This window comes from Pinus tabuliformis, chromosome 1_2 (assembly GCF_031772625.1).
Source record: "Pinus tabuliformis cultivar Carrire ecotype Pingquan chromosome 1_2, CPIR1, whole genome shotgun sequence".
NCBI classification, from domain to species: Eukaryota; Viridiplantae; Streptophyta; class Pinopsida; order Pinales; family Pinaceae; genus Pinus; species Pinus tabuliformis.
In genome coordinates this window covers 747492360-747517221 of record NC_142298.1, presented here as the reverse complement: position 1 = coordinate 747517221, position 24862 = coordinate 747492360, and the positions used below count along the sequence as shown (strand labels likewise).

General features: G+C 34.7%; 1 pseudogene; it reads right to left on the bottom strand.

Annotated features, from left to right (window-relative positions):
* Positions 1–2247: 2247 nt before the first annotated feature.
* LOC149207925 (protein ASPARTIC PROTEASE IN GUARD CELL 2 pseudogene) lies at positions 2248–3761 on the bottom strand (annotated as a pseudogene).
* Between the last annotated feature and the right edge of the window lie 21101 nt (positions 3762–24862).

Genomic DNA, 24862 nt, shown 5'->3' with positions numbered 1-24862 from the left:
AGGCGTTTTGGGTTTGTATTGGTAGGGGGTTAAATAATGTTATTTTTAGAGGTATTTTCCAATATGTAGTAAAATTAAGGGTATTGTTTAGTATGCCACGAACGCACGTGCTATGTTAGAGTTTCATTAAGTGAAACTCCTGTGCCTTAGACCTTCTGTGCTTGTCACTCTAGAACGGGTGTTGGAAAAATACACTCTCGAGACTAGAATGAACGCAACATCTATTGTGGAAAATTTGGAAAATGATAGAAACTATGCTAGAGTAATTAGATCAAGAGAAGGAATCACAAATGGATTACTAAAGTTGTTTCAAGATGAAGGAATTATTTCCTCTATGTACCATGCATAAAAATAGAGCCAAGATGGCCAAAGTAGGTCTTGTCCCTCATTTGATTGAGATTCTTCCAAGTGTGGACACAAACATGGTAGAGTAATCTTTGGTGTTTTTGGAGGCACTATCCATCATTTCAGAAGGCTAGTCTTCCATATTTGGCCATGCTCTAACCATACCCATTATTGTTAGAAGTTTGTCAGTTGTGTCTGATATTGCAATGGATTATGCAATTGGGTTTATATAGGGAATCTGCTTCAATTCTGTAGATGAAGAACTCCTAAGAAAAGTTTTGAAGATGGGCACCCTTGAGAGACTTATTTTTTTTGTTGTAGATGGAGTGTTCACCAAGGATAAAGTAGAAAGCTAACGAGCTCATTGGGATCCTTTATTGCCCCAAACTAGAATAGTTATTGCCATGATTTTAGCTAGAATTATTCCTACAACATTCTTTCTTATAATTTTCTTACAATAATCGTTATATTAAAACACAATAGCTTAAGCAACATTGTAACCCCAATTTGGGATATGTTTAGAGAGGAGTTCTTCGAGTTCTATATATCTTAAACATTAATAATATAATGTAAATAATGTAAAATACTATATTTTTATCATTGCATCATTGTTTCTAGTAGCTAAGCTTTGGTTTTAACAACCATGTTTGTAGAGTGCATGGAATATCTAGCTTGACATTATTATAAGTGATACAATTTCATTAGGTGGTCTATTCTTTTTTGGGAATTTACATTTTTTTTTAAATAAAAAAATAAGGATAGTTTAGATTTATCTAAGAGTATTGTTAGTTGTGTATATAAATCAAGGATTTCTAAATTTCTATTTTCATTCTTCAAGTTACACATTTTTAGATTTACAAATGGTAAATAAGTATTTTGGTGACTATCTACCTTTTTTAACCATTTAAAATATCACTTCTATTAGATACAAATTTAAATTTAAGATATGACTTGTATTAGATGCAAATTTATGCGTTCCATTATTCTCTTAATGGTCACATGATTTCCTCGAAAAAAAATTATGTACAATAATGTTGAAAATTGAAAATTAGGTTGTTGGAAATAGAAATAGTACAACTAAATAAATAATAATGTTTCTACTAGTATCAAAATTGATAATTTTTATTTCACTTTAATTTTTTCATTTATATAAACTTTAGCCTTTTCATTTATATAAAATTAACGAGCATGGTGTTTGTTTCATCTAGCATCACTTCTTCCTTTCTTTCCAAAAGATCTAGCTTTTTTTTATAGCATATATCCACATTTAATGTTTTGATAATTACCTTTATTTATTATTTTCATAAATTTATTTTTTTTCAATTTAATTTATTATCTATTTTTATTATGTTGTAGATATATTTAGTTATTATGTTGTAGATATATTTAGTTATTATAGATGTGATAAAAGATGTAAATAAATAAAGATAATTATTATTTTCATTTGCTAAAATTAAATTTGTGTAAGGAAGATAACCATTATACCTTTTGATATTATAAGTGTAATAAAAGATATATAAATAAATAAAAATAATTATTATTTTCATTTGCCAAAACTAAATTTGTGCAGGAAAGATGACCATTATTCCTATATTGATCTTCCTAACAACACAAAAAAGTTCAACATTTTGAAACTACTCGTGCCAGCCAGACCAAAGCTTCTGCTTTTTGAAAGGGACTGGCGCCTTAAAATCAACAGAAGCAATTGGCTTTACAACCTAATAATCACATTCCTGCCCGAACGAACGAAAACTTGCAGACTGGATTTGGGCTGTAACATCGTTTTACGATAAATTACGGACGAGACAAATCTAAATTAATGTAACGCATGCGTTTGCGGACATATAAATCTTTATTAGGAAATTTTATTTAATAGTATGTTGCAGACTAAGCAGGGTGTTATAGAGCCATTATCAACACTGGTGGGGAGCGAAACCAATGAGAGATTTGGCGGAATCGAAGGAAACACGAACGCCCTGCTGCTGAATATTCCCCATGATGGAGAGATCTGAGGTGGCTGGCGCAAAGGCAAAGCAAAATGTGCCCGTGAGATCCACGGGTATCATATAGTTTTTAGCCGGAAGAATTAAAGTCGCCCCGTCGGAAAAATGGAACCCCACGGTTGGAACCATCACGTATGCTCGGCCCGACAGATCGTAGCAGGTGTCGAGGATGGAGACGCCGTCGGCTCTCGGAAGTTGTCGAGTGCCCGCGACGAAGGCGTCCCTCGCGGCATCGTAGGCGGCTGTCGGAAGGCGCGTGACGGCGGTGCCGGAGTCGATGATGAACCCTCCGCGACCCGATGCTTCGTCGATGCGGAAGACTTCAGGTGGAACGGAGTCGAGGAGCGCGCCACCGACACTGATCGTCACGAGGGAGACATAGTAGAAAGTTGGAAGAACGGGATTCGTCAGCAGGGTCGTAAAAATCGACTCGACCGGAACGGATTCCGGGCCGAATTCGAGAGTACTCGAGGATTCTGACGACCGGTCGACAAGGCAGTAGGAGAAGGCGCGTCCCGTCTGGGTGCCAAGCTGCCAGGGGAAGGAGAGCGGCCCCGCTCCTAGGCCGAGCAACCCGGCGGCCCCAGTGAAGAGACCGACGTTGTCGTGGCCGCAGCCAATGGCGACATTGCGGACAGACGTGGCGCCGAATGTCAACATTTCGGTGGCGAAGCTGCCGATGGTGTAAGAGCCGTCGCCGTAAGAGACCTTGTATTTGCAGCCGCCACCATGGCAATTGTAGGCACCGAGTTGGCTACAGACGGCGGAGTCACAGCCGACTGTGGAGAAGGTAGCGGAGAAAGCGGGGTTGAATATGGGATCCACCTGCGAGTAGCACTGGCTGCACGGTTCGCACTGAATCCAGATCACGTCGCTGCCCGTGTCGAGCACCATGAATTGCTCCCTTATCGGCGTCCCAACACCTATACGAGTAAAGTATTCACCGCTCCCCTGCGTCAACCCCGACACGACCTCGCTCCCGAACTCGGCAGTGATCTCAGCCACGTTCTCATAGCTCCCCGCCGGGTTCTTCTTCAATCTGAGTTTCCTCTCTATCCGTTGCTCAATCGCACGGACCCGTCTGGCGTCCCGCCTCAGCTTTTCCTCCAACCGGCGCTCGTAGGACGCTGTAACGTTGGCGGCGTCCTTGACCAAAAGACTATCCCTGTGCACCACATGTACGCTCCAGGCTGTCCCTCTCCGCTTCGTCTCTCCTTTTTCATCTTCAACTCCGCCCGGCGCGGGCGCCATCTTGGTCTCAATGAGCCAAGCCGCGACATCCAGAGAATGATACTCCGGCAGCTCCGCGGCAGAAATCGGTGTCGACTCTGCAGATTGGAGGAACAAAAGCAACCGTATACACAACAGGAACAAATACGGAACTAAAGAGACTGGAATTCGAGGCAACTCCATCTCCTCAGGGAGTGTGTCAGATCTGTGACAGATAATAAACGAATTACGAGAATGTGGATCTTTTTAATGCGGTGATCAGGGACCCGAGATATGAGGAATTACATTAGAAAGGAGTTCGTTCCTTTCTGCACTTCAATTGCAATTCCTTTCTTTATCCTCCCACTCCTTGGCCTGGAATTAATGGTTGATTATCCCTGGAATTTATCGTTGTCACCTCCTGAATTCGGGTCCTTACCTTCCACTTTCCGAACCCAGCCATTCCTTTGTCGTTTCTTTTGCAAATTATAATTATCGGTCTATGTCATTGCCACCCCATGTTTGTAGCTAACACATTCACCTAACATTGGGAGAAAAAAACGTTTAAACGACTAAGTTGATTCGGAAAAATAAATAAGACAGAATTAAATGGTCTGATGGGACAAATAATAACTATTGCTCAACTCAATGTGATATCTGGAATGTTCAATGTGTTTCACAGTGGTGCTACATTTAATGATACAAATTTATTGGGCGAAGGCCGTAATCACTTCACAAGTCGAGACAAATATTTCTGTCTCGCATTAAGTAGTGGTTTGAAAAAGCGTAATAGGTTGGGCTAAAAAATATTTGGTGAGAGATACATATTTTCCTGTAGCGACGTCAACCACACGATGTGGCTTCCCTCGTCTGGTTAATTCAGACACATTCTTAATCAGGTGCTTTGCGTACTCAATTCTCAATGATTTGCCATGCGTATGAATAACGTACATCAATAACTAATCATTTATATAATAAATTATAGAAAAAATAACGTGCATCACTTGCTAATCTTTTACGTATCTAATTGGATTAACAAAATTCGAGAAGTTTATGAGTTTTTGTTTAAGTTGTAGATTGGCTTAAAATATTATTATTTTTATTATATGAAATTACTCATAGGAAATATTTTTTATTAATAATTTGAATTTAAAATAAAATTATCTTAGAATAAGAATAAAAATGTTATCGGCCTGGAGTATGCCGTAAAACTGCTTCTGCTTGGCTAAGAGTGGAGTATGCCGTAAAACTGCTTCTGCTTGGCTAAGAGCTCGTCTTCCTCGGACGTAAGGAAACAGGTTAACGGCCCAAGACCCAGAGGCATCTGGCAGGAGTGAGAGCCTGCTCCCGATTACGGACCACCAGCAGGGTTATGCCAGGTGGCGTGGTTTTCCTATTTAACAGTGATGAGTCAAACCCAGCATTCGCGGATAGCAGCCAGAGATGGCTGTCCTCACTGTTGGTTTGACACCTGAGTTGATAGGTTTTACCACCTTCGGAAAAAAAAGAATAAAAATGTTAAGGGATAGTTTAATTGGTGGATTTTTTGGGGTTAAGTCTCACCATATAAGTTTACGGGTAGGTTAGGCTCAACCAAATAAGTTGGATAAACCAACGGGTAGGTTAGCCTAACCAGAGGATAAATTTGTAGATTTCTTTGAGTGGATCTGCTCTTGATTATTACCTATAAAAGGGAACCACAATTGAAAAAAACAATAAAAATGATAAAGATAAGATTGATTCACATATTAACATAATATAGTTTCATCTTTTTATACTTTGAATTATTGAATTTCACTTTTTTATGCTTTCAAATATTGAGTTTTAAATATTAAAGGGAAAGCTCTTAAAATTCAGATGAAAATTATTAGGGAAAAAATAATACGATAAATAAATACTAATTTTAATTTTAATATTAAAAAGAGTGTCATATTTTTTCCAACCCTTCTATATATTTATAGAAATAAAATATAATAATATTTAGAAAGAAGAATTATACGTTAATATGGATATGACAGGATTCATTATTGGTGTTATTATTTTCATTATAATTTTTTTTTTTTTCATAAAAGATTTAATTTTTTTTACTGAATCAATATGTTATAAATTTTCACTTTTCCACTTTTAGAGTTATTGGACGTTAGAGATAGAAAGGAAAATTTAGTTTATTTTTTAAATTTTAGGGAAAATGTTATGGATAAAAGGAAATTTAGCATAGTATGGAAAATGAATACTAATTATAGTATATGTGTGAGAATGAGTGGCATATTTCATCTATTTTTCTGAATATTTATACAAATAAAGTATACCAAATTTTAGATATAAACACATACATTGAGATGCATACAATAGAATTCATGATTTTTTTTCTTATAATGGATGATATCATTTTCTTTAAAAAAATTATTATTGAAGTTTTTCCTAAGATATTTAAAGATTTCATTACCATTATTATTAACTAAACTAAATAAAAATGATGATACTTAGATTTTTGAAAAACAATTGTCCTCCAATTAGCTATGATGATAATGCCCTTGTATAGACGTTGTCTCAGTACTTATATGTTGGTTTCAATTGTTATTTAAAGTAGGATCATAATGTTACAAAGAGAATAGTGGATTGTTAGAAAACTTATTAGGCTCTCCAAAGTAAATATAAAAACAATCAACTATTTAATATATGAAAAAATTACTTAATACATATTTATCATAGAATTTTCATTGTTGTCAAGTTTGGAGTTGTAATATTCTTTATGAGATTAAAACAAGATTAGTAGATTGAAAAATATTTCCAACCTTATCATTTTAAATTAAAATTTAACGGGGCATACCTCATTTCTTTACTTAAAAGTAGATGCACTTTCATAAAGTGTAAAAGCCTAATTAAATGTTTATTATAATATAAAATCCTCTAATTCAACAAAGATAGGGTGGATAGTAGTTTTTTCATAATGACCTACCATATATTTAAAAGTATGTGAATTAGAGATATTGAGGTTTTTCTTAACTATTGAAAGATAAAAAAAACCAAATTTTTTATATTTACAATATTAAATCTCCAATTAATATGATGTAGAAATACTATACGCATAAATATTATTTGAATAGTCATGACTATTTTTTGAACATCATAATTTTTTCAAAATAAAACTTGTTTAACTTCAAAAGTCTTTTGAGGTTAATGAATTTATTTGTGATAAAAAAAGGTTGATGAAGAAAATTATTTCCCTTTAAATTTTGATTCCTCTAATAATCTGAAACATAACTTTACTCGATTTTATAAATTATTTGGTTTTAAAATTTTTCTTACTTATAAAAGTCTAAATGACTTCACTAAGGTTGAAAACCTTGCTCTTGGAAAAAATATCATTGATGTAATCATAATGAAAGAATCTGTGACTTATATGAATATTAATAATTGCGGTACTTTCATTTTCTCTGTTAAATCCATAGTTGCGTAATAAACACTCCTATCCATAAACTCATTTCAAAGTGTTCTATCATTGTAAAGAGTATAGGAGGCAAAGTGGAACATTCTAAATTGTGGTGATAAGCATAGGAAATGGTTTCGGAGCAGCCATAGTGAGAAATCATTAGTTTGGGAATCAATCCCCAAAAGTGGGACACTATACAAGCTCCCTCATTACTAGGGAGATTTCACATGGCACATATTCCCAAGTATGCAGGGATATAATCTAACAATTGTTTATTACTTTTGACATCAAAACGACAACTAAAACCATGAATAATATACAATTAAGTTATTTTGGTATGTTTGATGATCCATGTTATGTGAGTGACCTCTGTGAGCGTAGGTGTTCTATGCTAAGAGATGATTTATAGGCCTCCAATTTGACTAGAGGGATACATAAAAGTTTGTTACGTATTTTTGATAGTGTGCATCCACATCTAGTGTTAAAAAATATTGTTATGATGGTTAATTTTATTTTTCATTTTCATATATTTTATTTTTCAATTTAGTTTATTATGTCTTTATATTATGCTGTAAATGTATTTGGCTATTGTATATGTGATAAAAAAACACATAAATAAATATAGTTAATTATTATTTTTATTTGTCAAAATTGAACTTGTGTAGGGAGGATAATTATCATTCCTCCCAATAAACATAGTTATAATTGGACTTATTTAATTGAATTATTCAAATCACATGTTATATTTAAGGATTCTACATGTCTTTTATTCCTTTCCTGCGAAAAGATCTAGATGGGTATTTTCGATAGTGTGCATCCAAATATAATGTTAAAAAATATTGTTATGATGATTAACTTTATTTTTCATTTTCATAAATTTAAATTTTTTAATTTAGTTTATTGTCTATTTCTATTATGTTGTAAACACATTTGGTTACTATAAGTGCGATAAAAGATACATAAATAAATATATATTATTATTATTTTCATTTGTCAAAATTGAACTTGTGAAGGGAGGATAACAATCATTCCTCCCAACAAACATAGTTATATTGGAATTTTTTTATTTGAAATGTTCGAATAATATGTTATATTCATGGATTTTACATGTTTTATTTTCATTTCTTCTGAAAAATATAGATCTTGGCTATATATCTTGGTTTTTTTCATTAGCTTAATGGGTTCATAGTTGTAGGTTAGTTGTGGATTCTCAATGAGGTTGAGGTGAGAATTGTGTTGAGGGTTAGTAGACTCCTTTCCATTGATGGGAGGGTGGTTCTACATAAATTGGATCTTGAGAGGATTTTGATCTTTTAGACCTCCATCGTCTCAAATATAATAAGTATTTTGTCCGAGGTCAGGCTCACATAATATGGGGCTTAATTTTGTTAAGTCGATTCAGTTGGATACTCCAAAATTTTAGGGGGATTGGGGTATAAAGATATCTTTATTTTTGTGACGATGTTAGCTAGAAGTTTGTGGAGGCTTACTCATAATGAAGCCCCATCAAGAAATGTGATGAAACCCAAGTGTTCACAAAATTAGTCAATCAAATATTGGTAGAGGTGTTCTAGGAATCCATCAAAAGGTTCTATCATGTTGAAGGATTTGGCCAAATATTTTCCTATTGTTCATGAATAGGTGTTTTGAAGTATTGGTAATGGAAAAATAGTTAAGATCAAGTAGGATCCTTGGATAGGAGTTAAGGAAATTTTCAGGCTCTTTGGGGTTTTGATATAATCTCTAAATGAAGGTCGGATTCATTGTTTAGAATATGCTAAAGTCTAGTACCGTCAAGTGAGTGGTCATGTAGGTTGGAAGTTGGTGGAGATATTTGGCTTGATTGGAAGAGAATGTGACAATCCCTATAGCTAACCCTATGGTAAATATCATTATGAATTTTAATTCACATAAATTATGTGGAATTGTAACACGTTGATAGGCTGAGAAGTAGACACAGATTCAGAGGATTGAGGAAGAGGATATTTATTGTAAACCCAAACCTTACATTTATTTCATCACCTAAATATTTGTTGGTTTAATGAAACTATTATGAAATCATTGAAAGGAGGAGATGGGCCTCCTGAGCGGAGGAAGAGTCAACATACTTACTCCCCTGAATCTTGCTAATAGGGTCAACATGCAAGAAAAAATTTGGGCAAGAAAATCTTGGTGTGGAGATAAGAGGGGATCATTTGTTGATCATTATCATCATGAGTTGATCATTGGAGGTCGAGCATTTGAGGATGGGGGCGAGTTATTGGATGGATGATCATGTATTGAGAAAGAGTGACCAAAAATAGTAGGAAGAAAACAAAGTGACTCTAGTAGTTGGTGTGGCTACATAGAAGACTCAGACTCTTTGAGAACCTGTGTTCTACACTCATGAAATAAATTCCCTGAGTTTACAAAGGCCTATGTTATACTTGTGTATGTCGTTATCTATTTTTTTACTATGGCCAATGCAGGTGCATGTCTGAGGTGTGTCACAGAGAGTTCAATGGATTAGTGAATCTTAGGTTCTTGTTGAGTTGGTAAACCCATAAGGGATCACTAATAGACCACCTGAATAATGGTTTTCCTTAGGGATGATAAACCACTGGGAAATTGTTTGGTTGCAAAACAACTGGCTAGGTTGAGGCACTTTGGCACTAGATGGGGCTAATAAACACCAGGTGTAGCCTTGGGGTTGATAGTGCTTAGGTTACAACCCACTGATAAACTACCTAGATGAGTATGCTCTTTAGTCATACCATAGCTAATCCAATTAATAAACCTCCCATTGTGCTTATGTCACCCATCTCCAAATATAAAATGCGATGATTTGTGTCTTTATTGATACCTATTAGTTGTTGCGTGATTAGTTGAGGTCACTATGGTGTTTTAGTGGGGAGTTGTAGAGAGATATCACATGATAAATAGACCCTTTCCATGTATGAATAGTTGAGAAATCCTGAAAATTTACCTCCTCAAACTCTGAATCCAACTCAAGGGTGGTCGAGTGTAAGAAAGATTGTAGTGAAATTAGTCTATGGTTGGGTGGAGAGTTGACGTCCACTCTTATTTACTATTCATTTGAAGATAATAAGATAAGTTGTTTACTTGTGTACTTGGTGCATTGAAAACATGAGTATTATTATGCTGCCATATATATGTGTGTGTGTGTGCGTGTTTGTAACATAGAGGACTATGTTATTCTTGTCTATCTATGGTCAGATGCTTTATGTATATGTATAACTCTCATGATTAAGAGGGGCCTGGGAGGAATTTTTGTTAGTTATTACATTCATGAAGAATAAATCTATTCTTTTAATCATGTCTAACCGCATAATGTTGTTGACTAATCTATTATAATGTGTGAATTCAATTAGTTGGAGAGCTATAAATATTTCAGCTCTCGTCATTTTTGAGACCGTGAATGTCTTTTCTGAGTAGGACTGAGTATAATGCATCACATGGTATATTAGTCAAATCTCATCAATAGGGATCCATTCAATGAGAAAGTGAAGTCAACGTTTGGTTGAGGGGGTTGGTTGTTACACTACCAGATGTTCATGGAAAGAGGCTAGGCACAAGTTGACATTGGGGAAAGCTAACATAGTTTCACTTTAATTCTACTAAATGGAACTCGAATTTTATGGTCAATTGAGGTTCAAGTTGAGTCGATGAGTGTAACACCCTGGGATCAAAAGTTCATGTAATAAAGTTAATAAATGAAAAAATAATACCAAGGTCATGGGACACGTATTCCAAGATGAATGTTGGGTAAAACATAGTGATGGGGTATCATTGGTGATTAATTAATGGCTAAGGAAATTGGAAAAAGGTAAAGTGGAATTAATTGGAATTTACTATGAAAATAATGTAAAATAAGAGAAAGGAGGGTGAAAGGTCACATAATTTCATGTGAGGGAAATTTAAGGAGAAATTGATGAAATTGAAGAAAATAGAGACCTCAATGATAAAAAGGCTTTTGAGGATTAGTTCGTAACTTTTGTTTGTTTAGATTTTGTCAGTTCAGTTTTGGATCTCTCTCTCTATTCCCTCATTCTCTCATACTCTTGCACACTTATAGTTTTCTTGGAGCACTCTTGGAGCATTTTGGAATACTTTGGATTTAAAGAAAGAAGGAAATGAAAATCAGGAAAGCACGAGGGAACAAGTGGATCAACAACTACAACTAGATTGCTTTGCGGGTAACAGGTTACATGTGTAGTTTCCTTGCTGATTTATGGATGCATTGTATATGCATGTGATTATTTGGTTATGGTCCATCATACAGGCATGGAGGATTGCCTAGATTGACAATGGCTTTAGCTTGCCTTGTCATTTCCTGGATAGCCATGGTCTGTGGGTTTTTCCACTTGATTATTTTCTGGTTGGTTCTCATAATTCCTTATGGTTGTGGGTTGGAAAAAATTCTCTGGAGCCCTCAAAAATCTTGGGTTCAATTACTAGTCCTAGAGCCTAGATTGGACAAAAGCTCTGAAGCCCTTCGTGGGTTAAGTCACTAGCACTAGATATGGGTTGGACAAATGATTTGGAGCCCTGGAAGGTTGTGGGTTGAGTTACTAGTTCCTAAAGCCTTGGACAACTTGGGTAGAGACCGATCTGGTTGGAGTTGGTGATGTCTGGCCGTGAGGTGGAATCATTGGTTACAGGTTGAGGTGGTTTGGCCTCTGGAATCCGTAGTTTTATTCTTCTTGGTTTATTCCATGAGATACCACACTCATTCTTAGAATATGATGTGAGTGTGATTGGATGAAAGAGATATTTGTTTAAGCCCAATCCATGGTTGGGTGGTACGTGGAAGTCCCTGACTTGGTTGGCTTTTGCATATGTTAGTAAGAGCTCTTTTCCTATTGTATTTTATGAGTACTTGTACTTGAGATTATGTGGCTTTTATGGCTGTTCTATCATTCTTTATATGTTGTTCTAGTTAATATGTTGGTTATATGATGTATATTATCTATGGCTCTTGATATATTCTGATTAGTTGATAAATAGTTAATGAATGCATGAACTAATAGATGTTATTACAACCATTATGAGAGGGAACTAGACCTTATTGGTGATCCTCAAATAAGTTTCAGACCCCTATGTTTATATATGCATTCATGACCTGTAGATTACATGTTTGCTACATGTTTAATGAAATTACTATCATGGTTAGACTTGGATATGTCAAGTATTTCATCAAGTTTTGTATGAATGGATTTTTCTTGATGTCAAATATCATTCTAGGAAGTCTGACTGATTTCTTAGAAGTGGTATGGAGGCTGACCTAGAATTTAGGCTCAGAATCTAGGACCACACCCTCTGAATTAGATAAATTGGGTTGCAACCACATGGATGCAGTGTTGTGCATGCAGTTAGAGGCTCCTAATCACATGGCTGCTTTGTTGTGGTTACGGGCCCATGGCTGAGAAAGAAAGGCATAGATCAGGGTTTGGCTACTTGGGGTGGTTGTTCAACCTCTGAGTGACTTGTAGCCCTTGTAGGATGTGGTGAGTTTTCAGTTTATTGTCAATAGTCGGACCCACTTCCATAATTAGATCTAGGAAGTTGCGTCAGGTCATAGTAGCTCCTCCTTTCATCTTTACCCCGACAAGCTTGTGAATTTGGGTAAATGTGGGAGGGGTGTTTACAGGTTGGTATCACATCAGGTTATCTTCTCTTTGGGTGATATCTAATACCAAAAGTTTGGTACTAGATCTCCCAGGTTCAAGAACTTGGATTGGATGGGCAAAATGTGTTGTAATCCATGCATGTCCATTGTCTATGTGTTTGTTATGAATGCATTGTGAGAGTCATTTTTGTAGCAATTTCGTCATGTATAAGTTGGTGATGATGATGTTGATATGATGGACATGTTGATTTTATTATATATACATGTGTCATGCTAATTCATATTGATTGTGGAGACGAGATAACCTCCCCTGAATTTCACTGAGGTATCTTTGATCATGTTTATATTTGGTTATCTGACATGGTATGTTTTTAGGAAGTAGAGGATCAAAGATGACAACAAAAATGGTGGCATACAGTTCATGTGACTCTTCCTATAGATCATATGAACAACATGGTGATGATTACTCCCCTAACATAGCAGGGACATTAGGAATTTTCAAAGCATAGATCAAAATTTGTAAGGAAGATAATGACAAAATCATTCAGTCTGAGGAAAGACTTTCTAAGGCTCAGGAGAAGCAAGTAGAGGTTAATATAGTCATCCTTCAGAGTCTATCAAATTTGTAGAGACAAGGACCGCTTAGGATCAGCCATGGACATGAGCAAAGAACTAATGGGGTATATGGTAGTAGGTCTCAATCAATATACAAGTTTGATAGGGATGTTACAATCAGAGATGGTAGGTTCTTGGACACACCTGAGAGGAGTGGTAATGACCATGGATTTATTCTAGTTCTGGTTCAGAGAAACAACATCGTCATCACTATCACCATCTGTATAGGAGGAGTGAGAAGAAGTACTTGCTAGAGGAGTTCAAGAAAGAAAAGCCTCCTACATTTGATGGAGAAATGAAGAAGTCACAGGATGTAGAAGCTTGGTTACTTAGGATGAATATTTTTTTCAAATTGCATGGTTACTTGGAGAATATGAAAGTTGAGATAACTACTTTTAGTCTTAAACGAAAAACAAACATCTCGTGGGAAGATGTAAAGAATTTCAGAGGAATTTAGGAAGAGGATTTGACTTAGAGTGAGTTCAAGAGACTTTTCAGGAAGAAGTATCTCATTGAGATATATTATGATGATAGGGAAAAGGAATTCTAAGAGTTGAAGATGGGATCTATGACCGATGAAGAATATACAGGCAAATTCTTGGAGTTGTTGAGATATGTGCCTTATCTTAAAGAGGAGAAAGCAAAGATTCAAAGATTCATCAATGGGTTGTCGGTATCATTCAAAGACAAAATTGAGTTTGATGAGCCTAGATCACTGAAGGAAGCCATAAAAAATTGAAAGCATTGTTATGAACAATTGAAGAGCAAGATTGAGTCTAAGTAGGATTGGAAAGGTAATGAGAAGAATAAAGGAAAGTGGGCTGAGAAAAGAGTTCATCATTGGGTAAGATCTTGTGCATTTGAGCTGAACAGTATGTCTACATTAACGCATCTAAATGTGCTTCCATTGGGGTCATATAGTATGTTGTTGGGTATGGATTGGTTTTACATTCAAAGGACTAAGGTAGATTTCTATGATAAGGCTATTGAGTGTCTAGATGATGATGGAGAGAAGAGAATATTATAGGGTAAGAAGAAACCTACATTAGTGAGGATGGTTACAGCTATGCAGGCCAAGTGCAGTAGTAGTAAATGATGTGTATTGTTTGCAGTTCATATTTCCATTGACAAAGGTAAGGATTTTGAGGATGCTAAAGTCTTAAAGAGGTATCCGATTTTGCAACAGTTTTAGGATGTATTCGCATTAGATATTTCATAGTTACCACCTCACAGGGAACTGGGCTTTTCTATTGAGTTGATTCCAGGAGAAACACCAACATATAAGGCACCTTACAGGATGAGCACTCCGGAGTTAGTGGAACTGAAGTTACAATTGAAGGAAATGCTTGACAAGGGATACATAAGGCTAAGTGTGTCACCTTGGGGTGCACCTATGTTGTTTTTGAAAAAGAAGGATGCTACTCTCAGGTTGTGCATTAATTACAGGCAGTTGAATAAGGTGAAAATCAAGAATAGGTACCCTTTGCCACGAATTGATGACTAATTTGACCAGTTGAAGGGAGCATCAATGTTCTAGAAGATCAACTTGAGATCAAGATATCATCAAGTACACATCAAAGAAAAGGACATCTACAAGACTTTTGTCTAGACCAAGTATGGGCATTATGAGTTTATTATGGTTCCTTTTGGTTTGACTCATTCTCCAGCTACTTTCATGTGTTTGATAAATAATGTTGCATCCTTATCTAAACAAGTTTATGATTGTAGTCATTGATGGCATATTGATATATTCTAAGAATGATGAAGAAAATGTTGAACACTTAGAAACAATGTTGAGATTACTAAAAGAACATCAGTTGTATGCCAAGATATGTAAATGTAGTTTCTTTTAGAAAAAGTTACATTATTTGCGACATGTTGTTTCCAAGGAAGGCATATTAGTGGATCTAGAAAAGATCAAAGCTATCATGGAATGGGCAACTCCTAGAAATGTGGATGAGGTCAGATCATTTATGGGATTAGTAAGTTACTCATTAGAGGAATTTTGAGGTCTAAAATGGGCCTCCTAAGAAAAATGTACAACCAAAATAAACTTTACAAGAACTAATAAGATTCAAGAGGATGATGTCAACCATGGGGGATGATTAACCATTTTTGGAGTAAAAAAGTAAAAGGATTAGAAAATAATAAAACTACCTTTTCAACTTATCTCCCTAATATTTTAATCAAATTTCAAGCAGGAGTACTCGTTGGATGCATAATTTAATTCCTTGTCCAAGGAGTACCCATGCTGCATACTTTCAATGGACCCTGCTACACGAAAATGAGAAATACATGAAAAAACATGATTGCAATCATGTTTTTCATGTATTTCTCATTTTTTGTGTAGCAGGGTCCATAAAAAATATGTAATATGGGTACTCCTTAGATGAGGAATCAAATAATGCATCCAATGTGTGTTTCCACTTGAAATTTGAGTAAACACATAGGGAGATAAGTTGAAAATATGACTTGAAAAAATAGCTTTTTTCTTTTTTCCCTCTAAAATTTGATGATATAATCAAATCTTATTTTATTATTTCTACTACTATTTTATAATTTCCTTGGGAGGCCCATTTTAGACCTCAAAATTCCCCTAATGATAGGAGGTTCATTAGGAATTTCTCATGGATTTCCTATCTTATTACATCCTTGCAGAGAAAGGGAAGGAAATTTGAATGAAGAGAGGAATGTGTAGCAAGTTTTGAGAAGTTGAAACAGTTGCTTACAAATGCTTCAGTATTGAAGATTTCAAATCTAGAAAAAGAGTGTGTGGTATGTACAGATTCTTGCAAGAGAGCACTTGGTGGATTTACGATGTAGGAAGGCCAGTAATATGCTACACCTCAAAAAATCTAAATGAGCACGACCATAACTATGTGATGCATGATCTTGAGTTGGCAATGATCATCCATGCATTAAATATGTGGAGACGATATCTTCTTGGTAGGGGGTTCATTTTGATGGGTGATCACAGTGGGATAAAATACTTGTTTGACCAGTCTAATCTAAATTCTAAGAAAGATAGATGGTTGGCCACACTCAGTGAGTTTGACTTTGAGATCAGGTATATTAAGGGAAAAAGGAACAGGGTTGCAGATGCTCTTAGCAGGAGAGTGTAGGTAAATCACAATGCAGATGTGAGTTCATATGGGATAGATTTACAAGATCATATCTTGCAGGTAGGACAACGAGATGACAGGTACCAACAACTTAGGAACAAGTTACAATAGCAGGGTACAGGTGACCAGGATGTGGACTATCATCTCATGGTAGATGCTTTGGTCAGATTTAGGGACAGGATATATGTGCCAGACAAAAATGAGCTCAAGAAATATATCTTGTGAGAATTTCATGTCAAGCCATATTCAAGTCATCTGAGATATCAAAATACATTGACAACGATTAAGAGGTTCTACCATTGGTCAAATTTGAAGAAAGAGGTGGTGGATTTTGTCGCTAGGTGTTTGGATTTTCAACAAGTAAAGCATAGTGTAATCATCCACGTGGTTTATTGAAGTGGATTTTGATTCCAGAGTGGAAATGGGAGGTTATTTCCATGGATTTCATTATAGTTTTTCCGATTACATATATGAAGCATGGTTTTATGACGGTTGTGATTGACAGGTTGACAAAGGTGGCTCACTTCATTCGAGTGAAGTCTATGAATTCAACTAGTGAGGTAGCTTAGGTCTTCATCAGGGAGATAGAGAGATTGCATGGTATTCCTAGGAAGATTGTGTCAGACAGAGATGCCAAGTTCACTTCCAGGTTTTGGAAGGAATTGTTTGCAGGCTTTGGTACATAGTTAGCCTTCAATACAACTTATCATCTACAGACAGATGGACAAATAGAGAGGGTTAACAGGATTTTGGAGGACATGTTGAGGATGTATGTTATGCACCAACAAAGGAGGTGGGAGGAGTATATTCCACTGGTTGATTTTTCTTATAATAATGGGTATCAACAGTCACTAACGACGAGTTTGTTTGAGGCACTTTATGGGTGAAGTTGTAATACTCCTATCAGTTGGAGTGATCCAAAGAATTGGGTATTGATTGGACCAGACATGTCAGAATAAATGGAACATGAAATGCAGGTTATAAAGAATAATCTAAAGGTAGCACAGGACACACATAAGAGTTATGCATAACAACATAGGGAATTTAAGCAGTTTTAGGTTGGGGAACATGTGTACTTCTCAATCAAGCCTGAGAAGAACTCCTTGTTAGGTAAACTTGACTCAGGATAGAGTTAAAGTTGAACAGGTTAAACAGTGATGGTTTTGGGACACATGGTATTGTGCACCCATAGTATTCTGCCCGTGGTATTATATGTAATGAAGCTTATAAAAGGCTGGAAGGACTTCATTGTAATGCAAGACCTGGAGGTGAGCGGTGAAGGCTCACTTGGTCGGATTGGCCAGGGTTTTGGCCAATGCTAATGAGATCTTATTAGGTTGGGTTTTTCCTTGGATTTGGGGTTTTCCTGGATAAACATTTGTGTTTATGTGTTTATGGTTGTTGCTGGTTATTTTCTTATATATATTCCTCTCAGTAATTCTCAGTAATTATTTATGTTATGCAGTAAATTTCTTAACAACTGGTATCGGAGCCAGATATTGGCTTCAAAGGAATTCTTTGATGCCAGGGGTTTATAGTGCCTGATGAGATCAATGCAGCCTTTTTACAGATTTGGGTTTGAAAATAATGGCGGAACAATCGTACGCAGAAGAACCTCGAGGAGAATATGCGGAAGATAGTGCCATAACTGCCAGGGATCGTAGTGCATTTGCAATATTTACCGGTTTGGAACATGCTGACGAATTGTTCGGGATTCATGCGGCTATTTAAAGAAGGTCAGCAGAAGAAAATTGTTCATGCGACTTCGAAAATTGTTTTCTTTCTGCTATGTGAGGCCACTGGTGCTGGAATCTACGAGGTTCTCATCAGTTTTGCAGTTGGAGTGGTTTGATAGAAGTTTTTTGAGCAAATAAAATTGAGAGAGGATGGATCAGAATCGCAGCAACAACAAACAAAAAAAAAAAAATAATGAAGTCAAAATTATTGCATGTAAATGGGCATACTACTGTAAGACCTGGTAAGGCATGTGTACCCCTCGGTGATCACCGGTAAAGTTTGGGTTAGACCTAGGTGATAGGGGGGATGTCGGGTTAACAATACCCCAGGTAAAAACTCTAAGGGGGGTATGAGCTAGAGTGAGCGAGTTTGTCTCACTTAGCAGGTTTGGCTAGAGTTAGTGAAGGAACCCCAAGTCAAGTTTAAGGGGGGGAATTGTTAGGTAAACTTGACTCAGGATAGAGTCAAAGTTGACCAGGTTAAACAGTGATGGTTTTGGGGCACATGGTATTGTGCACCCATAGTATTCTGCCCGTGGTATTATATGTAATGAAGTTTATAAAAGGCTGGAAGGACTTCATTGTAATGCAAGACCTGGAGGTGAGCGATGAAGGCTCACTTGGTCGGATTGGCCAGGGTTTTGGCGAATGCTAATGAGATCTTATTAGGTTGGGTTTTTCCCTGGATTTGGGGTTTTCCCGGATAAACATTTGTGTTTATGTGTTTATGGTTGTTGTTGGTTATTTTCTTATATATATTCCTCTCAGTGATTCTCAGTAATTATTTATGTTATGCAGTAAAATTTCTTAACAACTCCTCTCAGTAATTATTTATGTTATGCAGTAAATTTCTTAACACTCCTCGAGGATTGGGTCATGTGCTAAGTTGGCACCTCGGTATTGCGGGCCTTTTGAGATCCTTGAGAGGATTGGACCAGTGGCCTATAGACTTGCATTGTCTTCGGTAGTGAAAGTAAATGATGTTTTCCATGTGTTATTGCTTAAGACATATGTGAAAGATGTTGATCATGTGATTGATTGGTTTATATTGTATATGGAGCCAGAAGGAGAATTCTAGTCAAAACCTCAATGTATTTTATAGAGAAATATGCTCATGCTCTGAAATTGAGCAATCGATCAAGTTAAAGTGCAGTGGAGGCACTTTGGGCCCAATGAAGCTACATGAGAGATGACTAATCAAATGCGGCCTATATATCCTTCATTGTTTTCCAGTTGAGGCAAAGGAGTTTTGGTATATATGTAGGGTTGTTATTGTAAATACTGCATCGAGATGTGTTATAATGATCCATGGTCACATTCAATAGGATCCCATATTAACCCAAATCCATTAACCTTGGATTATAACATAACCGTAGTTCCCTTGACCAGATATACAAAATACCATGGGAAAAAAACCATCATGCCTAAAACCATGTGTGAAAACCATGCACAAAACCATTGGTAGGTTTTTCCATCTACTATAGAGTCCAAAAAAATTTCCCTAGGGCACTACCTCTGACCCTGTAGAGGGGGGCTACCGCCTCCCTCAAACCCCCCAAAAGGGGGGGATACCACCCCCCCGCTGCACCTGGCACAATGAAGGAGAGGTTGGTCACCCCCCGACTTCAATATTGGGGCTAATCATGGGAAAAATATAACACACACCCAACATTGGATTTCCATGATGACTGCTCAATAGCCAACATGAGACCCATTACTTGTAGACCCAGGTTGTTGGGGCACCCAATTCATGCGAGGTTACCAACCAACAATGTGGTGGCTTTTTCATTACTTACGTGTATAAAGATGTCGACGTAGGGTAGGGGTGCCTAAAGAGCGTGGGACATATTCAATGTTGTTATCCTAGACCGACATTATGACGGTTTTATTCAACTATATGCATTAATATTACTGATTGTTTACCTAGACAAAGGCTTCAACTCACTGTTAGCATTAAGTTTTCATTAGCCCATACTAGGGGCTTGAATAGTCATGTCAAGTGTGTCTCAAGTAAATTACTTGTGTTATGTCAGCTAGTCATGGTAAGTTGACTCGTTGGGTTACTTCAACTAATCGTGTCTAGTCATGGTAAGTCAATTGGTTGGGACATTTCAACTGATCCTGTATGGTCATAGTAAGTTAATTGGGTGGGTCATTTTAATTGATCCTATCTAGTTATGAAAAGATGGTTGTTTGTCATAATTCCAATGGTTTTGTTTGGTTTAGTAGTTGGGTAATTTCGAAAAGAACTTGACTAGTTGAGTATGGTGGTGTAATCCAAAGTTAATTCCACAAGCTTTGAAGAAGTAGGAATTTTATAACCCCATTTCCATAATGAGACCATGGATCTTAGGTTAGGATAAAGTAACACCTCCCATTCAACCTAGAAGGAACTAGGGGGGGTGGAAGGAGGTGTTACAAAGAAGCAGAGGAATGGATGCAATATGTAGAGGTTTAAAATTTATTGACTTTGAAGATGAGGTTGATATTGTTTGTGGGTTTAGCTTGGTGCATCATAATTATTTGATTATGTGTAGTAGTAGTGAAGCTCTCTTTGGAAGTTGCATTCCCCATTGAAATGAAGCATATGTTTATGGCTTGCTTTGAACAAAAATTTTCTAGTCTAGTACAATAGTCTAAAGAGGGGATGGGTTGATCCTAGTCATCACCCATTATGCAAGTCCCATGAGAATTCCTCATCTCATCTCTTTATTTCATTTCCTTACACTGTTAATCTGTTTTGTTTGCAAGATTTCAATAAAAATTCCTTTTACTCTTAGTGAGTGTATGTTGGAATGTATTTTATATAAGGTTGTTTCTATAGTTGAATATTCCTGGGTGTTTTTTTTTGTTCTTCATTGGACGAGATAAGAACTCTATCATTTTTGTAAGCTCTGAAATTCCCCTAGAAGGTACAACAACAATTATTATATTAGCTACGAACATCTGGTTGAGCCCAAATTTAAGATGCCATGGTTCCCTATCATACATTCTTAGGTGAAGGAATTCCCTAGGAAATTTTTGATTGTCCAAGCTAGGGCCATCCTCTAATTTGTGGTGTAAGAGTGGTCCTATTTCTCTCTTAGTCTCACTATTTTCATGTAAGATATTTGTTGAGTAAGGGATCTAACAATAAGGTTAAATTTATGGCTTTTTGGACTTTCCTTGAGCTTGCACATGGTAAAGGCATCAAAAGGCTTCAAGTTCATGGTGAATTTTAACTTGTTATTTAATAAGATTATATGAGAAATTTGCTTCTTGTCTCTCCATTACAGATCATACCATGACCTTTCACGTCTTTTTATTGCCTTTATTTTAAGCATATATACAAGGAATTAAACTTGAGGGATAATGACCTTTCTAAAGAATCTTTTTTTACTTCCTTAGGTTCCTTTGGGATGATAGAATTAATCAATGGAGAATTCCATGAGTTTATGAATCTCAAGTTAAAGTCATTGCTTTTTATTTCTGTTTTGTAATAGTTTTAATGTCAAAGTTTGATTTGAAACTAATTGATCAAATTTTTCCTCCATAATGAGGGTGATGATATTATAAGTGGCCTTATTTTATTGTATGGTTAGCTTGTAGTATTTTTCTAAGGGCCTATGGTCTATTTTTATGACTAAGAACAATCGATATATCATTAGGTGAAGGTTGTAAGGCCTAGTCGGTCTTTTTATACTATAACATGTATATTCATCTTTTGAATATAATTATTTTGTTCCATGGAAAAAAATAGTTTAAAAAGTATTCACAAATTAATTGCTATTAATCTATAATTCATTAAATCAATTTATTAATAGATTCAAATGAATTAAGAAAAATTAATGATATAGGAAAAAATCCCTTACATTTTCATTGATAAATTATTATTAGAGAAATTAAGTACAATAATAAATTAAATATATTAATAAAAAAATGTAACGATAATGACAATGGAAATAATTAATGTTTACTAAGATTAAATATGATTTATCATAATATTTGGAATTCTTTAAAATTTTATTTCTATACTAAAAAAATATTAAAAAAAACATTCCAAAATCATTAAAAAAAATTCTTTAAATTCAATAATAAAGAAAATTGGTAATATAACATATGTTTAAAAAAATGAAATTAATGTGAATATCAATCGAACCATTTAAAAAAAATGTGATTTTAATTTATTTATTTGAAAATATTATAAAACTATTATAATAAAATGAAATACCAATAATAATAAATTTTAAATAAAATATTGCGAAACAAACTTTTAAATGAAACACTATAAAGTAACTATGCTTTAATATTATCATCTTAATTAACATCACGATCAATGGACCGGAAAAGCCATTCTTAATTTTAAAAACACATTTAAAAATTACTACTTGATTTTATTTAAAAATTACTATTTGATTTTATATAACATTAGTGTATTTTCTTCATTTATTAAGAAGAGTTTCGGTGTAAATTATATGAAAAAACTTATGTTGACGTGTTTCGAATCAACTAGTGTGGTTCATCGTCAGGACAAGTTGAGGAGTCAGATCATGGCTGCCAATTATATAGGGAGAGCAAATCATCCAAACGACTAGGTTGACTAGGTTGACCATCAACAGCTATCTAAAACGGCTAGATTAAAAATAATATTAAAATATTAATAAGTCAAAGGTAATAGAATAATTAACTAATTGTAATATATAAGTTATTATATTTTATTTTATTAATATATTTTTCATAGGTTAATAAATTAATTTAATTAATTTATAATTTATTTAATCATATAACCACTGGGGAAAAGTAAAGGTTTTTTTATAAATAGAATGTTATACTATTTTATTTTATTTATATATTAAATTACCTAATTCTAATTTATTTAATCAATAGAATTGTTAGGGAGGAGTAAGGGGGATTTATATATTAGAAATAAATTTACTTATTTATTTATTTATATCTATTTTTTTTTTTAATCCCAAGGGATAAGTAAAGGGTTTTTGATAAATTATGAATTAATGGAATAAATTATTTATGAGTATTGGTTAATTTTTTATTTTTATTTATTTTTATTATATGGTAAAGGTAGAAACTTAGTAACAAATAGGATTAATAATATTAATAAAATTTTTGATAAGGAAATAGTAATAAAAATTAGAACGAGTTTCAATTTCTTAATACAATAGGGACAAGAATAGGACAATAAGTAAAAAACTTAACTAAAAGGAGAAACCCTAGGAGGAAGGACAAGACAACTCTAAGGAGAAGGAACCGAGAAAATATGAGGAAACCTTGTCAAGACTAAGAAGAAAGGGCAGGGATCCAGCAACGACTGATCTTCCAGCCATCATCTCTATTGAGATTGTTAGGCCTTTTTTCAATTTCAATCGCTTCCCTGAATTTATGGTGATGGAACTGCGCAACCTTGGTAATAACCTTGGCCTCCTCAATACAAACATGATGTTGGATTTCAGAGATCTGTGGTTAGAGCTTTTTGAATTTTTGACCGGAGAATCCACAGTAATAGAGTTTTTACACCAACGTTTCAAATCCCAAATGGGATCCATCATCAGGGTAAAGAGAAAGATGATAAAAGAAGAGTCAGATGGAGGAAATAAATACTCAAGAGGGATGAATATTAGAGGCAAAGCACAGGTCGGCCAGAAAGATTTATAATGAAACCTAATTTTAATTTTAATTTTTATAAATTAATATTATTTATTTAATATCTTTAAGACAAAATCTTAAACTAAAATCTAAATTAATATTAATATCTAAAGAACTAATATGTATATTAATATTAATATCAAAAAACTTTATATAACCTAAAATCTATATTGATATTAAAAACTAAAAACTAATATATATATTAATATTGATATCATAAATCCTAATAAATAACATTAATAATTGTATAACCTAATGACTATATAACTTAATATTGATGAAACATGATTACTATATAATTTAATATTTATATAACCTAAAGTCTATACAACTTAATATATATATTAGAATTAAAATCAAAAAAGCCTAATACCTATATCAATATCTAAAAACTAATATATATATTAATATTAATATATATGACTATTTAGCCTAATGACTATATAACTTAATGACTAAATATGACTATATAACTTAATATTAATATATATGAATATATAACTAATATTAATATATATGACAATATAACTTAATATTTTATAAAACTTGACCACTATAAAACTTAAAATTTTTATATAACCTAAAATCTATATAACTTAATATATGTATTAGTAAAAGTTTAATATCTATATCAAAATCTAAATAAATTAATATTAGTATAAACTAAATTCTATATTAATTCAATATTAAAATCTAGACTATATTAGAACATACATTAATTTAGAACATATATTAATGCCTAAATCCAACCTTGTAGTTATATTAATAATTTAGAACAAACATGATGCTTGGTCTTTTCCGCATGCTCTGCTAATGCTGAAGACTTGGTTCTCCCATGTCTTAGGTCGGCTACATGTTCATTTATCCTTTGATGGATGGAGCGCCCAGTTTCCCCGATATAGGGGGTCCCACAAGAACAGGGGATCAAGTAGACACCCTTCATGTCCTTAGGGTCAATGGGATCTTTCACCGATCGGAGGGATTTACGAATGGTGTTGAGGGGCCTAAAGGTTGAGGGAATATTATACTTCTTAAGGATCTGAGCAATCTTGTCCGTGGTTCCCTGGACATAGGGAAGATGGACACCTAGCAGGCGTTCTTTAGGTTCTTTTTTAATAACCAAATTTTTA